Source organism: Piliocolobus tephrosceles, chromosome 13 (assembly GCF_002776525.5).
Source record: "Piliocolobus tephrosceles isolate RC106 chromosome 13, ASM277652v3, whole genome shotgun sequence".
Classification (NCBI taxonomy): Eukaryota; Metazoa; Chordata; class Mammalia; order Primates; family Cercopithecidae; genus Piliocolobus; species Piliocolobus tephrosceles.
In genome coordinates this window covers 53,275,925-53,293,685 of record NC_045446.1, presented here as the reverse complement: position 1 = coordinate 53,293,685, position 17,761 = coordinate 53,275,925, and the positions used below count along the sequence as shown (strand labels likewise).

The following is a 17,761-nucleotide window of genomic DNA, read 5'->3' as shown; positions in this document are numbered from 1 at the left end:
CTTGCCTGAAGCATCGCGACAGCCTCCCAGATGATTTTCCTGTGGCTACTCTTACCCATACCCAAATTATTCACTATACAGTAGCCAGAGAGAGCTTCAAAAATGCCCATTTGCATATTGTTTGTTGAAAGCACTGAAAGTAATGTTCTAAAAGGTCCTACATGACGAGGCTACTACCTAATTCTTCAACACCATCTCAAGCCATCCTCCCGCTTCCTTACCATCCTCCAGCCACATTGGACGTTTTGTGGCTCTGAGACCATGTCACCTCCTGCCTCAGGGCCTTTAGCATGTGCTGTTCCCTCTGCCTGGAACACTTTTCCATGCTCTTCACATGGCTCTCACCTTCCATCCTTTTCAGCTCAGAGGGGCCTTCTCCAATCATCTAACCTGAAGCATGCTCCCTGCCCCACATTAGATTTATTTCATACCATTCTTTTTATGTCTTTTAAGGCATTTATTATGGCCTGTAATAATTTCATTTGTTTCTTGTCTGTCTCCCACACTAGGCTGGGAGCTCTGTAACAGCAGGGACCAGGTCAGTCTCATATTCCCAGCATACAGCTCACTGACCTGGCATACTGTTGTTGATGGATTAGTTTTCTGTTGCTGCATAACAAAATACTGTAAACTGAGCAGCTTGAAACAACACAAATTTATTATCTCTTAGTTTCTATAGGGCAGAAGTCCAGATATAATGAGCCTGAATTCTCTGTTCAGGGTTTTACTGGGCTGAAATCAAGGTGTTGGCCAGCACTGTAGTTCTCAACTGGGGCTCAGGGTCCTCTTTGAGATTGACTGGTTGTTGGCACAATTTGCTTCCTTGCAGTTGTAGGACTGAGGTCCCTGCTTTCCTGCTGGCTGTCATCTGGGGAATGCTCTTAGCAACAAGAGGCTGCCCTTGTCACCCTGTCCCATGGGCAGTTCATAGCATGGGTCTCTGCTTTCTCTCAGGCCACCAGAGTACATCTCTGTGACTTCCCCTTCCGCCATCAGCTAGAGAACGCTCTGCTTTCTGAAGGTTCATATGATTAGGTCAGGCCTCACCAACTGATTGGGGACCTTAATTACATCAGTCAATTCCCCTCACAGCAGGACTCAGATTAGTATTTGCATGAATAACTCGGAGAAATGAATATACACTAATTCCCAGGAATCAAGGCTGGGAAGGGTGGGTGATGACTTAGAATTCTGCCCACACAGTGATCAATAAATAGTTGCTGAATGAAAAAAAACTTGTATAAATAGTTGTATACTTACTTGTATAAGTAGGTCCTCCAAGTTCATGTGAATCTGTCTCTAGGTCCAAGGCAGTTAAAGAAATACATAAGTAGTTGTATACCTACTTGTATAAGTAGGTCCTCCAAGTTCATGTGAGTCTGTCTCTAGGTCCAAGGCAGTTAAAGAAATACATAAGTAAAAACAGAAGGAGTCTAGTGGGAAATATGAGAAAGGAGAGGAGAGCCATATTGAACCTGGAGCTGGGAAATGTGGATACAAACCCTAGTTTGGCCACCATCTTGCAGCGAGAACTTTGGTGACTCAGCTCCTCTGATTCTCAGTCCCTTCATCTCTAAAGTGGGCATAAAAACCCTGCAACATAGAACAGAAAATACAGAATCTATCTCCCACCCACACCTATGTGTCCTCCCACCCATGCATCCATCCACCCATCTCATTTGCAGAGCAGGAGGGTGGGATTTGTTTTTCCTGCCAAGTAGAATTCAGGAATTCAGCAATCAGCAACATTGTCCACTGTTGGAGTCACATGTCATAGGAATATGGAGTACACAGGTCTAGAGGGCAGCAGTTGGGCACCTAACACTGTGGGAACTCACTCCAGAAAGATTAAACAGCAACGTTGAATGTTCTTTTCAGAGAAAATAAAATCACTTCAGCCAATATCTCAGCCTCATGCTTAAGCAGCCCTGGTCAGGAACACTGAGAAAACAACTTTGTTTTCTTTGATTCTCTGCATTAGTTCTTATTTTTAAGCCAAATGAAATTTGACAACACAGACAAGCTCACAGACAGTCCACAGGAAGTGGGCCTGTAACTTAGCCAGAGGCTTCCTCCAATGCACAGAAACACATTCCTTAGGGAAATGTGGAGAGTCAATGCTGCCACTGGGTAGCCTGGCATTAAAATCATCCCTGCATTGCTGGAATTTTCTGTCATATCAGTGAGTGTCATTTGGTGACAAGTTAATTCCTTCCCACTGTCTGGTGGAGAACGCTCTCTGCACCTCCCGATCTCATCAGCAGGATCCTTCAGTCAATTTCCTCCCGAGACCAGGGTCGGGACACCCTGCCAACGATGCCGGGCACCTGACCTTCAACATTAACCCTGCTGGAGATGCTCTTTTTAATTTCCATTTGGCAGGGAGCTCATGTAAATTCTGAGCCCCTACTTAATATCTAATTTATTTCTGTCACCCCATCGAATTCATCAAGTGAGGAAAGGTTTAAAGATTTGCTTTTGTAAAGCTCCAACTCACATTCCTTTCCCTGGATGACAGAAGCATGGGGCCCAAGATCTATTCCTGGGTCTTGTTCAGCTCTGATGTGCTGTGGTTATTTACTCCTAGATGGCAGCCGCCTTCACACCAACCACAGCCATCACAGACACACTCCACAACCATCCCCCAGGGTAGCGGGTCAGAGACAGTGCAGGAAGAGGAAGCCACACAGGGGAAGGGAATTAGGAAAGCTAGGGCAGCCTGGCGAGCCATGGAACCTCAAAACAATAGCAGCCCAAACCCTGAGCCAACTCAAGAATAGGACTGAGCCCTGCCACCCGCCCCGCCCCGTCCCGTCCTCCAGTGCTTGCTCCTGGGGGGAGTCCTGCTGAGATGAGCCCCACCTGACTGACAAGCTGTCCTAAGTGATCCTTGCTCTATCTGACTCCTCTGCAGCCTGGTCAGCTTTCTCAGGCACTGGCCACATCTACTCCTACTCCTGACCTGAACCAGATAACCTGATTCAAGTTGCTTCCAATGTCTCAAGATTCAGGGAAGTGACTCACCCAGGATGGCATCTGAGTCTACAACCCAGGGACAGAACCCACACTGCCACTGCAAAACCATGCGCTTTTCTGAAAGGGCTGTTCAGCTCAGAAGGGGGCCTTCCTGAATCAGTGGAATGAAACCATATGGCCAATGATGATGCCCTAAAATTGTGCGCATGATGAAGGAAAGCTGCACAGAGAAGTAGTTAATTCAGCCTATCTGGAGTGGCTGCTTTCTGAGATATGAAGAACATGCAATTATGAGACAGAGGGAGAGAAAGGAGGAAACAGTGCAAGAGGGATTTTCAACAGTGATGACTGAGATAAAAAGCATTTCAAGAGAAGCTTCTGCTTCTCACAGTGGGAGTCAATATGGCAGAAGCTGCAGACAGACAGACTAGGGCCATATCTGACCTGCCCATGTGGCTTGTTCAGCTCACCAAGCATAAAAGTGTGAATTTCCAACTTGAGAAAACTTGCCAGTCCCGCAGGACAGCAATAGGCTGGAGACAGTGCTGGCTGCCCCTCTTGGCAGAGCTTGGGTTCATTCTTTTGTTCACCACAGTTTCCACCGCTCCTTATTGCCTTGCATCGGCCCACCTCCCATATTCACACTGTCTAGCCTTGTTAGGCGACTGAGTTTAGGACCCCTGAGCATAGAACAAGGTTAGGGACTCAGGCTCTGCAGCTGGATCCAACTAGGGCTCAAATGCTGGGTCTGCCATTCCCAGCTGTGTAACCTGTAGCTTCTCTGAGCCTCAGCGTTCTCATCTGTGAAATGAACATGGTATTAATAATACTAAGATCTATCTCCTATGAATGTCCTTAGGGCAAAATGAGCTAACACATGAAAGATGCTTAGCTAAAACAAATAGCTCTTGTCTGTATTCACTTAGGTTAATATACCAGCCTGAAGATGGAGTGTATATATCCGTGAGGAAGACATGTATTTTGACAATAGAAATACTAAATGGCTCTGTGCTCAGCCATGTATTGTTTAAGGAAGAGGAGTGTTGCCTTCCCTATGACTTTGAAAACTCTTCCATCCCGATGTTTCTGTCTGTTTCCATTCAGTCCTCAGAGTCATTCACTGAGCCCTCATGGGGCACACAGCATTGGGTGAGGATTTGTAGGAAAGAGAGAAGAAGGAATCAAACAAGTTGTCTCTATTTAGGATTAAGTTACTGCTGAATCTCAGTTTCCTCATCTATAAGATGGGGAGAAGTACTAAAAATATTAAAGAAGCCGTATGTAAAAATGCCTAGCACAGTGCTTGGAACACAGCAGGTACCTAGTAAATTATCATGTTGATTCCTTCCCCAATTAAGAAGATTCAAAAACAAAGGCAGGTTCTGTCTTTTTCCACCATCATCTCCATTTACCCAAATCCATTCAATCTCCAAGGCCAAGCTCAAATGCCAACTCTTCCAGGAAGTCCTCCCAGAGTGGCTGAGATCTCTCCTCTGGGCTTCTCCAGCACAGTTTCCCTTCACTTGTGACTCATGGCACTCAGCACTTTGCTTTGTGTGCTTTGCTTATTTGTGTGTTATCATCTGCACTAGGCTGCTAGCTCACTGGGGACAGAAATTATCTCCATCCATCTTTAGATTGGTGTGCTGAGTGTGATGGCTGACACTTGAGAATGTACTCTGTGAATGTCTGTGGAATGAATGAGTCTAGCTAGCAAAGCACTGGACCAGGGTTGGTCTCTAGGCATTTCCATGAACTAGGTGTGTGATGTTGAGGAACTCACTCAACTTCTCTGGATCTCAGTTTTCTCTCCAGTCAAATGAGGATGTTGGATTAGTTTTTAGGGCTGCCTGCCCCAAATTGCCCAATGCCCCTTAAGGGAAGCCCATTAGGGTGGAAGGGACCTACACAGTAAAACAGGTCACTACCCCAGTTGTAGGTCAGGTGTTCAGTGGAGAACCACCTGAGCCACTGGAGAAGGCCACTGGAAGTCACAGTATAGGGACCAGGGATGGAAAACACAAAGAGAATCGCATTATCTCTGCACACAGGCCATGCCCTCTGGTTGGCTACAAATCAAGCCTCTACTCTAGCAGCACAGAAGGGGTCACAAAACTAGCCTTCTGTTACTAGTTGCTGGTAAAAAGCCTTCCTGCTCACTAGTCTGATGTTTCTTTGTTTTGTGCTTTTTTTCTGTTTCAATCCTTTATTAGAAACCATGCAAACCGGCCAGGCACAGTGACTCACGTCTATAATTCCAGCACTCTGGGAGGCCAAGGCGGGTAGATCACTTGAGGTCAGGAATTCAAGACCAGCCTGGCCAACATGGCGAAACCTCGTCTCTACTAAAAATACAAAAATTACCCAGGCATGGTAGTGCACGCCTGTAATCCCAGCTACTCAGGAGGCTGAGGCATGAGAATTACTTGAACCCAGGAGGCAGAGGTTGCAGTGAACTGAGATCATGCCATTGCCCTCTAGCCTGGGCAACAAAGCAAATCCTCTCTCAAAAAAAAAAAAAAAAAGAAAAGAAAAGAAAAAGAAAAGAAATGAAACGAAACAAAAGCATGCAAACTTTAATATAAAACATACAAGTGCAATAAGAATCTTTGTGTCAATATGATTCTCAGGATTTGTCTCATGGCAGCCACCCCAAGACCAGGCGTAACTGGAACACCCTGCCACAGGCTGCCCTTGCCTCTCCTTCCTAAAATTCTATTTATGCCATGAGCTCTTGGGACATGAGCTCCTAAAATCATCTAGAACCTGGGCAGTCTGCATCTGTGCCAAATGAGGGCTGGAGCACCTGTCTACTTGCCTGCTATCATTCTCTGACGGCAGGAACCACAGCTGGTTCCCTGCTGCCTCCCTCTTGCAGAGCCTTGGGCCTCGTACTCGATTTATTAAATGAATGCATGACTGTAAGAGCAGAAGGGGTGCAAGTCCCCGTGGGCCTGAGCAGAGAGGAGAGACCGTTCCTGAAAAAAATTGAGTTGGTTTCCCAATTTAGGTCTCCTGAGAGTCGATAAGGGCTCTCATTTTTGAAAGAAGAAAAAGCAAAAATCACAACAAACAAACATCCCCAACCCAAACTGGCTTCCCAGTCACCATGGGAGAGAGCAGATTTCTGTTGCTATGCAGCATAGGTGAGCCAATACCTGCTGTGGGACCCTCAGACCCAGTCATTTGCACCAGCTTCCCCAACTCCTAGTGCTGTCTCTAGCACCACCTCCTGCCCTCACCATTCAACAAGGAGGTGCTCATCTTCTGAAAGATAATTATGCAGGACAGATATGGGCAGCAGCTGGGGTGGCTACAGCACTTAACTCTCATCCACATGCTCCACATTTTGCTGAGCACTGAGACTCTGAAGCTACTGGAGGCCACTTGGGTCACTGCATGGTTTGGGGCAGACTTTCAGGAAACCAATTTCACCAGAAGGTATTCCATACTCCAAAGATTTAATATCAGTAGGAAGCATTTGAGTTTTGAACTGTTTTAACTATTCAAGAAAGCAGAAGGAGGATCCTGGCATACAAGGAGTGCCGTGTTCAACTGTACCTGTTGTCTGCACCTGAGTTTGTCTTTTCAAGCTGTTGAGAAAGATAGGCTGGGGGCCAAGAATGAACAAGGAAACTTTTTCTGCTGGCTGCACTGTGGCCCTGAGTAATGCTCCCTGGCCCTTTCTAGGGACAGCTTGATCCCAGTGGCTGGCAACAGGGCCCCTCAGAGGGCAAGAGACACCCCTCCTGATTCACCCCCAACACTCAGCTCCAGTTTTGCGGATTTCCCTGTTGACAGATGGTCACACAGCTGACCAGGGGAAGAAGGCCTTTTTTTTTGTATTTGATTCCTGCCAGCTTTATCAAAAACTGGTCACCTTGGCTAGTCCGTAAAGCAAAATAGTACAAAGCCCTCTTGCTGTAGATTGCTATAGGGACCTCATGAGCAAAATGAAGGAAGGCCCTTTGCTCTCCCAGATGCTGTCTTTGGTCAGCAGGGTAGCATGCTGGCGAGTTCCTGATTCTCTAAGAAAGTTTCCTGTATCAGGTAAAGGGGCCAAGAGGAGTGATGAGCTACCCACACCACTGCCAGGCTCAGGCAGCTTCAGTAGTGCAGCGTGCTGGGACCTCAGCAGAGTGGCTGGTGAGAGCAGAGAAGAGGCTGGCAGCATACAGGACTAGAGCTGCAGAAACAAACTGAGTCCTGGGGCTGGTCCACAAAGAGGCATGTGTCTCAAGAGCCTATACACCCAGGCATCACTAAGGATGCTCATTTCAGGAGGAACTTAGCAGTGGGAAGTCCCAGCCTCCATGATGTAGGAAGCCAGGCGGATCGAACTGTGGGAGCAGGGCCCCAGTTTGGTGGTACAGGGAACGGAGTCTAGTCCCTCAAGGAAAAGGATTGACCAAGATTAGCTGGGAAGCTGGAGCCCAGCTAAGGGGATGAGGCAGGCATCAGAGCAAGATTCTATTTCACCAGAGAACAGCAAATTGACAGGAAACAGAGGCAGGCCAAATGCAGAACCAACTCAGAGGCTGAGGACAGCTGGGGTTGCTGGCCAGCAGGTACAGGGAAGTCATCCCAGGCTGCTGTACCGCTGTTAAGTCAAGGCCATCCACTGGGAAGAAACGACACTGCTCTGCAGAGTCTCTGCAGAGGTAGGGACTGGCCACGTTACTAGCACACAGCACCTTGATGTACTTGGCCAAAAGGTGCCTTCTCCGGACTACCCAGTTAGAAAAGGCACTTTGGAGACAGACTCATACCAGGATGCATGATTTAGCAAATAGACAGCACAGACTTTATTTTAGCCCCTATGTGCCCCTGGCCTGGGTACCCTGGCATAGAATCATGTGTGGCAGCTGAGAGGTAGGTTCAGAAATGGACACAGTCAAATCAGTTGAATCTGTCAGATATCTATATCTATATCTATATCTATATCTATATCTATATCTATATCTATATCTATATCTATGTCTATATACATAGAAACTTTACTTCCATAGAAACTGGCCAAAGCAGGGCCCAGGCCTGGGGTCAGGGCTTCAATCAACAGGGAGAGATGGGCGTTCAATACCCAGAGTAGCCAGAAACTCAAGAGTCATATAAGTAAGAGCTTGGGAAAGTGCTACTGGACATCACCAGAGGAGACATAGCTGTCGCCATGCCCAAGAGGAACTCTCAGGCTTGGTATAGGATGTGGCAAGTAGAGGCAACCCCAGGCAGTAAGGGGCAATGATAAGAGAACCCAGGACTCAGGTGGTACTGGGCGGTGTGCACCCCAAGGTTGCTGGGTATTTGCTGCCAGTCTTGTGGGTGAGCCAGCCTAATTGCACTGGTCAAAGCCATAGAGGCAGGCAGTGGCAAGGAGCCTTTGGCTGAATGGGCTGACAGCCCATGTGCCTTGCTGTGTAAACACCTTTAAGCTGCCTGAGTCTTGGTTGTAATTCGATTAGCTATATGGGATTCTTTAAGCTCCATAAAGCACAATACTGTTGGACCATCCTTTTCCTCTGTTTTTTTTTTGTTTTTGTTTTTTTTTAACTTTTGCAATTATTCCAGCTGCATGCAAAGCTGTTGGTAGTTTTACAGCCTGGAATGACTATCTCTTGTATAGGACAGAATCTTTGAAACATTAAACAATGATTAGGCAGGCTCTGGGCCAAGGGATAATGGGGGTTCTGCAGGGGGTGGGGAAGGACCCAGCAGCTGGTGGCAGACAATCTGGGGAGCTCTGATTCTATTTCATCACTACATTGACTTTCTTACCACAATTAAAAATAACAATGATTCACAGTTGTGCAATTATTTGTCATTCATCAGGATTTTGAAGGTGGCTCCAGGTAGCAGTGGGTGGTTAAAGAGGCTCAACCCATTGTTAGTGGGGACTGAAACACCACTGCTCACACAAGCACACACAAGCCCACGTGCCTATGTGGCTGCATATGCTGCTTATGCACGCACGCTACTGCATAAGTGCACACACACAGGTCCACATCCACCCACAAACACGCTCACACACAGACACACAATATACACACGAACACAGTGCTCACATGGATGCATTAACACATACATGTGTGCACACATGCACACACACACTTGTATGCATGAATATGAACACATGGATATGCATGCAAGGCACACACACAACCATGTGTTACATGCATGTAATGCAATACACACGTACGCAAGAAACATGTATGTGTGCACACATGAACAGAGTACTTGCATATACATGTAAAAAGATGTGAAGACATATACATGCACATACATGCACACTCACACAGGCATGCCAACTTCTCCCTATTTCACAGGGAATAGGAAGCTGCCTCCCTCTCACAAGGTGACCTAAAGCACGGCTGTCAACTGTTCAATTACCTCTCACCCAACAGAAGCCAGGAAGCCTCTATGCAACCCATCTCTCCTTCTTACTGAAACCCCAGGCAAAGCTCCAGGCAAAGCTCGAGGCTAGGACAGAGACACACCCTTCTCTGAAGTTCCCTTTTTGTCTCCTACTTCACTGGTCCTGCTGCCCAACAGCTCTCTCTCCAGAGCGAATGGAGAAAAGGGATGAGGACAAAATTCAAATAAGCTGTTTGGAATCAGAGATCCATGGTGCACCAGAGACAAGCAGCCTGTTTAATGGTAAAGGGTGTAGGCTTCAAAACCAGACAATCAAATCACATCTCTGTAACTCTGGACAATTTCCTTAACTTCTCTGTGTCTGCCTCCTTGTTACATTGTTACCTCCAGGTGACATTGGTAATGGTCCATACCACCATCATATGGCATTAATTTATGTGAAGTACTTAAAATAACTCTGGCACATACGAAGTGCTCAATGAGCTGGGGGTGCCTAGTCAGGACTCTTTCTATCTAGGAGCACTGGGGGTCACTTGAGTCTCAGGGTCAGGCCTGGAGAAGTGGGGGTCAAACTCCAGCCCTGGCCAGAGGCAGCTAGCTGGGTGGTGCCTAGCTGGAAGCCTGAAAACCAGCCTCGGGAACCCTTCCTGGCCAAGCCTGCCTGCCGCCCCCAACAAAGTAGATGCAGGACCCCAGCCATCACTGTACCCAAGAGAGGGCCAAGGAGGCTCACCTACATTGGACCTGCCATTTTAGTGCATGTGGCGGTCATCCTGGCTCTGGTCTGCCATCCCTAAGAAGCAATGGGGTGAGCTGGCTGTCAGGAGAGAACCAGAGAGGAGGTACCCATGTTGATGCCTCCCAGGCTTCCAGGGGCAGGAGAGTAGAAAAGACATGAGGTCCAGGGCCAGTGGGCCTGGATGTGAATTCCTGTCCTAGCACTTCCTGGCTATGTGGCCTTGGGCCTGGTCCCTTTTTTCCTTTTTAGACTCTCTGCGACTTAGCTGCCTCATCTATGAAATGGAGATGGTGACCACATCTACCTCCCTGGGAGATCATGACTATTCTTTTGTCAACAAAATTGATAGAGTGACTATGATGAGTGGCACACTGGGCTAGTTGTTGTTGGGGTCTTGAGATGACCAGGATCATGTTCCTGTCACACTGGTCACCTTGGCTAGTCTGACCTAAACTACTCACTGTAATTTAGTGAGTCAAAAACCAGGTAAAATACAGCAGGATAAGGAGGAGCCAGGGTGCATGGGAGCACTGAGGCCAACCCCCTCATCCAGCTGGGGTGGTGCTGGGGGCAGAGCCATGGAGGAATTTCTGGAAACAGTAGTAGCAAAGCTGACTTTGGAAGTCTGGAGCTAAGCAAAGTGGGTGGGGTAGTGGAGGACATTCATTCCCATCAAAGGGAGCAAACCAGGATGGGCTGGCTGTGGCCACCATGTCCACATACAATGCAGACAAGCAAGAAGAACTGCACACTGGACAAAGCGATGAGACTGCCTGTGCTGGAGGAAGTGGTCTTCTGTGGGAGTCAGAAGACCTGGGGACCTAGCTCAGCTCTGCCATGCAAAGAAGTGGCACACTGGCAGGTTTCTGCCCAATGTAGCTCCACAGTTTCCTCCCAAGAGCCAGCTAGGATTAATTGGCTGACCTTGGGTTCTGCCCATCTGATGCTGTTGTCAGGAGGGACAGTTTTCTTCTGCCCATCTCTTGAGGCCCGCTGAGTTGTATGCCTTCTCCTGGCAACGGATATGGGAGGTTTCTAGCAAACGTGACCATCGTGAAGACTGGGTCAATGAACAAAGGAGATCCCTGGCCTGGGAGAGAGAGAAGATTCGATCCAGCCTTCAAGCACATGAAGTGCTGGGAACCAGCCATTGCCTTGCTTGAAAGCGGCAGCAGGAGACAAGTGTCGGGCTGGATTCAGGTTGGGCGAGGCATTGCCAACCCAGAGCAGACAGACATCTCCAGGGCATGGGATTCTTAAAAGAATATTTGATATTACCATTGCTTTGATGTGCTTTTAATCACAAATTCAAATTAATTTTGAAATTTCAAGTGGCATGAAAGAAGGGTATGTGGTTTTTATGTTTATCAAAAGAGGACATGAGTTCAAAAAGGAAACAGAAATTGACTACAGCAAAGAAAACTTTTTTTTTTTTTCCCAGAAATGGAAGTGGCTGAATTGTGAGATGGGGCGAGGGAACAGCTGGGACAGCTGATGAGGGAGCCTGAGCAGGTTCGCGCTCACTGGGCACTCGCTCTGTGCCAGGCATGGGGATACCTGTGCCACATGAACAAGCTCCCAGAGTGCTTAGCCAGGCACTCGGCGCAAAGCACGTGGCCACCAAAAACCTGTTGAAGGACTGAAAGAATGAAGCAATGAATGCCAAGAGTCAAAGGCAGAGACGCCTCCATTGACTGAAAATCCTGGTGCTTCCCTCCCTCTGGAAGTCTGTAGAGGCTGAATCACACAGTCCCAGCTAAAGACGTTGGTCCACTGGGATTTGCTGAAAAGTGTGGTAATTGAAACCAGCAGGCTCAGAGCTGTGCTCCCACCATTTTCTTGATTTGACAAGGAGGATGAGGAGGGGAGGGGAAACATGGCCTTCGAGCTGCAGAGCAGGCAGAGCCTGGTCACTACTGTCAGGAATGCTTGCAGAGGGTGGGTAATGCAGGGAGGCTCAGGGTTGATCATCTGACTCTGAAGATGGGAAGTGAGTTCAGACCAGCAAGAGAAACTTACCTTCTCCTCTGCACTCCACCCTACATTCATGCCATATCCCTGGGATACAACAGGGAAGCTCCAAGGACCCTGGCCCAGGAAGAAACACTCCACCCAGTGGTGCCCACAGCCAGAGGCTAGCTCTGGGGGAGCTGAGGCGGAGGCAGCTGTCCCAGGCTCCTCAGCTGCAGCACAGATGGAGGACAACAATTAGAACAGTGACTCACAAAGAATCAGAGTGCCCTGCAGCTATGCTAAAATGCAGGTTTCAGGCCTTGCCCCAGATCTACAGATTCAAAATTGTTTCATTAAATCCATATTTATTGAAAAACTGCAAATACCAGGCACTATTCTAGGGGCTGGAGATGCTTCACGGAGCAAAATAAATGCCCCTGTCTTCTTGGAGCTTACACACTGGGGGAGGGAAATGTGCAAATAATGAGGGGAGACTAAATGAGTGAGCACAGTATGTCAGATGGCATTTGGAGATACAGAGGAAAAGAAACAAGGGGTGGGGTGAGGAGTGACATGGAGGAGGGCTGCCCTTTAAATGGGGTGATTCACTGACAGCCCTAGTGAGAAGCAGGCATTTGAGTAAAGGCCTAAAGAGGAAAAGGAGCAAGTTGTGCAGATATGGAGCAGGGTGGAGGGGAGGGAGTAGAAAGGACATTCCAGATGGAGAAAGCAGCAAGTGCAAATGTCCTGAGGCCAGGGCATGCCTGGTATGAACCTCCACATTATTCAAAAAATAAAAATTTAATAATATACAAATGGGGTCTTGCTATGTTGTCCAGCTGTTCTTGAATGCCTGGGCTCAAGTGATTCTCCTTCATTGGCCTACCAAAGTGCTGGGATTACTGGCATGAGCCACCACACACTGCCAAATGTCCATATTTTTAACCAAGCTCAAACGCTAAAGTTTAAGACTGCTGCAGCAGAGTGACAGCATGATAGATCGGAGCCAGCCCCTGAAAAAGTGGAGCTTGTTGAGGAAGTTGCTAAGGAGACAGAGAACAGGGATTCAGGCTCCTACATAACGGCCACTTACAGAGCCTTCAGTCCCTAGCTTCTGAGTAAGACCTGAAGGTCTAGAGAGGCTTGGAAGAAGAAAGCAGTGATTGACTGCCCTGTTCCTGTGTTTGAGGAAGCACAGGCCTGACCCAAAGCAAAGATGTGGCCGAAGAGAGCTTGGGGAGACATGAGATGTCAGCATGCATGGAACTAGTAATAGAAACCTTGGAAGGAAGGTTTAGTAAGGAAGACATTCGGCTGGCTCTGCACGGCTCCGTAATTTAGTTTTAAACACCAACATCCCTTCCATCGTGTTATCTCATTCAAGCCTCCCAACAACCCCTGAGGTAGGAATTATACATCTCAATTTTACAGATAAGGAAAATAGGGTTCGCAGAGGTTAAGAACACACAGCTAGCACGAAGTCAGAAAGAGCTGGAACGGAAAAGCTGGCTGAATGCCAAATTCTGCCCTCTTCCCATCAAAACAGCTGTCTTTCAACAGTGGCTACTTGTCAGCCGTTATCATGATTATTATTACTGTTGTTATTATTATCACTGTCATTTTAAGTCACCCTTGGCACCCAGAAGCTTACACGGAACTCTCACTCCGATTCCCTCACCTTATCCCCAGTGCCTCTGTGAGGCAGACAGGCAAGGCAGGGCCTGATGTCCCCATCATGGCACATAAGAAAACCTAAGCCCAGAGACCCATGGCCAGAAAGCAGCAGAACTGAGCCTGGAAACCAAGTCTTAGAACATTTCATCCCCACTTTAGACTTATCTGCCGAACTCCTCATGGCAGAGACTAGGTCTGATCCATCACCCCCTTCCTTCCCTTGGCCCAGGCTGGTACTACAGAAACGTTAGTTGAACCGAGCTGAGTTGACCTGATTTGAAAAACATGAAAGTCTTGCGCGGAGTGAGATGCCCAAGAGAAGCAGCCCCCCACATGGAGCCTGCACAGGGTCTGGCCACAGCTGCTTTCCTCCAAGTCAGGCTGAGGTCCGAGGGGTCTTTAGCCATGTCCTAAGGCCAGAGAGCGGCCACTTCCTCCAGGAGCTCACTCTAGTGTCTCTTCTTCCCCTTTTGTGAGTTCAGCTCAGCCCGGGGTCAAGGAGCCCCATTCCTGGTTACCTCCCTGTCCCATTCCACACGGGAACTCTAGCCAGGGCCAGGCCCCTTCCCATCATGGCCGGCCTCCACTCTGGCCCTATAGGCCATCAGGCACTGAGCCTGCTGCTATGCTTGACTCTGGGCACCCATCACCACAGCCATGTTACCTCCTGCTGCCTCCCTGTTCCCTCACAGAGGAGGAGAAAGACGACTCCTTTATTTTCAGAGGCAATCCTTGCTTCTGTGCCCTGGATCCCATCTTCCTCCTCAGAGGCCCTGCTCCAAACCCTGGCCTCAGGTGCCCACCTCCCCAGATCCATTAAATCACTAGAGGTAAAACCTGGGCCCTGAATGCCTTAAAAGCCCTCCAAGTGATTTTAATACGCACTCAGGGTCTCGAGAGCAACCTACCTTTAAGAAAAGAGAACTAGAACACAAAAAAATACAATAGAATAGAATTGAACAGAACAGAACATAATATAATAGAAAATAGCAAAGTGCTTGGCACATTATAAGGGTAAGCATTGTTTCTTAAAAGTCATGTTCCCATCGTGTGTGTATGGGTGTGAGTGGGTGTGTCATCCTGGGTCATGATGTAACTTTATTTCTTGCTGTAGAAGATGGTAATTTTTAATTTTTATTTTTGGAAAACATTGCTCCAGTTCCTGCCTGAACTTGTGATTCTCCTTTACAGTCAAGAATCCTCGAGGAAAAATCTTCCCTCACTGCCTGCTCTTTGTCCTCATCTGGCTTCAACAGCCCCCATCTCCAGCATTCCACTAAAGCTTCTCGCTGAGGTTTCCCAGGTCTGTCCCTTCCACACTCAGTGGCTTCTGCTCAGGTTCCTCATCCTTCCACCTGTCTGTGGGGTCATGTGAATAGACGGTTCTCTTATTCCTGAAATTCCCTCTGTCCACAGAGACTGTGCTGTCTTCCAGATTCTCCCGAGCGTTCCTCCTCTCTCACCTGCTAACGCTCTTCCTCCCAACGCCTACATGTCTTACCCTCAGTATTCTCTCAAGCTTCTAACTTTCTGTTCTTTCCACTTCCCTTTTGACCTCCTCTCCTTCCAGTCAATGGCTTTAAGTACTCCATGCATGAACTCCAAATCTGTGTTCCCACATTTCCCCTCTGCAGCTCCTGCCATGCAGTTTGCTGGCTTATGTGCCTGCCTCCTGGAAATGGGTTAGAACTTAGGGAGGGTAATAGTGACAGGGATCAATTCACAGTCACACATAATGTGACCACTGCAGGCAGGCGAGGCAAGCAAAGGAGGATTTATCATCTGCATTTTCCAGAGAGAGAGAAACAGACTCTGAGAGGCTGAGGGACTTTTCCATGGTCAGTTATCATCCATGTGGAGAGGGTTGCAGAATCTATGACTTCAGGCTTTAATCCAGAGCTCTGACTCTTAACACTATGCACTGGACACTGAATATGTTCAAAAGTGAAGCCACATGTTATTCCTGAAACTAAAGCTTCTCTAACAGACCTGTGAATCATTAGGAATGCTTTCTAAGGCCAGTCTCAGTGGCTCACGCCTGTAATCCCAACAATTTGGGAGGGCAAGGCAGAAGGATTGCTTGAGTCCAGGAGTTTGAGACCTGCCTGCCCAACATAGTGAGACTTCATCTCTACAAAAATTATAAAACATTAGCCGGGCATGGTGGATGCAACTCTAGCCCTAGCTACTCGGGAGGCAAAGGTGGGAGGATTGCTTGAGCCTAGGAGGTCAAGGCTGCAGTGAGCTGTGATCGTGCCACTGCATTCCAGAGTGGGCAACAGAGCAAGACCCCATCTCAAAAAAAATCAAAATTAAAAAAAAGAATGCTTTTTAAAACAGCGATGTCTAGAACCCTCTTCGAACTCACTGAATTAGAATCTCCTAGGAGAGCTTTTTGTTTGTTTTAACTTAATATTTTGAAGTAATTATAGATTCACAAAAGTGCACAAGAAGTTTTCATGTGCCCCTCACCCAGTATTCCCCAATGGTAACGTTGTACACAACCACAGCACAATATCAAAACCAGGCCACTGACACGGCTACAATCCACAGAGCTTGTTCAGCTTTCTCCTTATACAGGCAGGCACTAGTTTGGGTGTGCATATATAGCTCGATGCAGTTGTGATGACAAGTACAGCTTTGTGTAACCAATACCACAATCAAGATAGTTTACTGAACCATCACCACAATGCTCTAGAGCTTTGGTTTTGAAAGTTCTTAGGTGCTGCTCGTCTGCATCCCTGATGACGGACTACTGCACCAGGGCATTGTTCCTGCTGCCTGCCTCTTCTGGGGCAATGCACCGCCATCCTCTAAATCACCCTGGCTTGAAACTCTGAGCCGTCATTGACCGTTGGCCTGCCTGCCCATGGCTTCTCAGTCAAATGGTCCAACAGATTTTTCCTTCATAATACCTCTCAGGCCCATAACTTGTCCCTGACTCCAAGCCTCTTGACTTCTCTCTACCACTGCAATAGCCTTCTCATACATTTCCCTTCTTCAAGATGCCCCAGCCAATATCATAAAGCACGCCCAAACTCCTCCATTGCCCAGCTCTGACCCCGTCATTCCTCTGACCAAAAGCTTTAGAGAGTTATTGCCATTTACAAAATAAAGTTCAAACTCTTTAAGTTCAAATAGGAAATCCTCTATAGCTGATTCACTTTCCTTATCTAAATTTCTCAAACTCAAGATCAGCTTTTTCCATATGGCTTATAGTCCAAATGATATCCCTAAGGACATGATAAGGTTCTCACCATAGGGAAGAAACGAAAGGCTCTGAGATTTCTTCCTCCTAGTGCTCCATTCTCTTCTCTCTTGTTATGTGAGAAGTTGTGCCTCTTGCTTGGGGGATGTTTTCATCCTCAAATGTTGGTTCTTCCATGCTGTGCCTCCTTACAATGTAAGATGTGAGGAGGATCAGCAGGCCGAGGTGAAGTCCAGGGATAGAGTGTGTGGGGCAGGCTAGTCAGGCTGTCTGGCGTTAGTCACTAGGGGATGGGAGTTTTCTTAGGCATTAGTTTTTTGGGTCCCAGGCTAGATGATGGTAGGCAGCCATCAGAGAGCCCTTCCTGTCTCCCTCGTGATAGACAATTACCTTTAAGACTATGTTGCCTATTTGCATCCTTGATGCCTTTTCCTTTCTTCACGTCCATGGAACAATGAGAATCAAATGATTCTCCAGCAGTGCCCTTCAGAAATTTCTAAAATCCCCTCACAGCACTGCTCCCACACTTCTTACCATATGATGATAAAATGAAAATGAAGATTCGCTTTCTCAGATTAAATAAGTTTCAATTATCCAATGTGTTTCAGCTTTAATTGATAACAAATCACCAATTGCCCATCTGAACTTCTCATTACAGCAACTGATTCACTAGGAAATTTACTACCTGACACCAGAGAAAACTCAAAAGATAACACAAGCTCAGTGTTTCTGCGACACAGCGACCCGGAAGTCTATTTTGAGAAATCATGCGTTATCAGAAGTACATTCATATAAATGGCCCTGTCAAGAACACTGGTTTTTCAGCTGTCTCCAAATGTGGT

At 47.4% G+C, this 17,761-nt stretch overlaps 1 protein-coding gene across 2 annotated transcripts in view; it reads right to left on the bottom strand.

The window, feature by feature from the left end:
• Positions 1-17,761, bottom strand: part of GALNT18 (polypeptide N-acetylgalactosaminyltransferase 18) — a 371,780-nt gene that overhangs the window by 150,443 nt on the left and 203,576 nt on the right. The gene's annotated exons all lie outside the window — the stretch shown is intronic.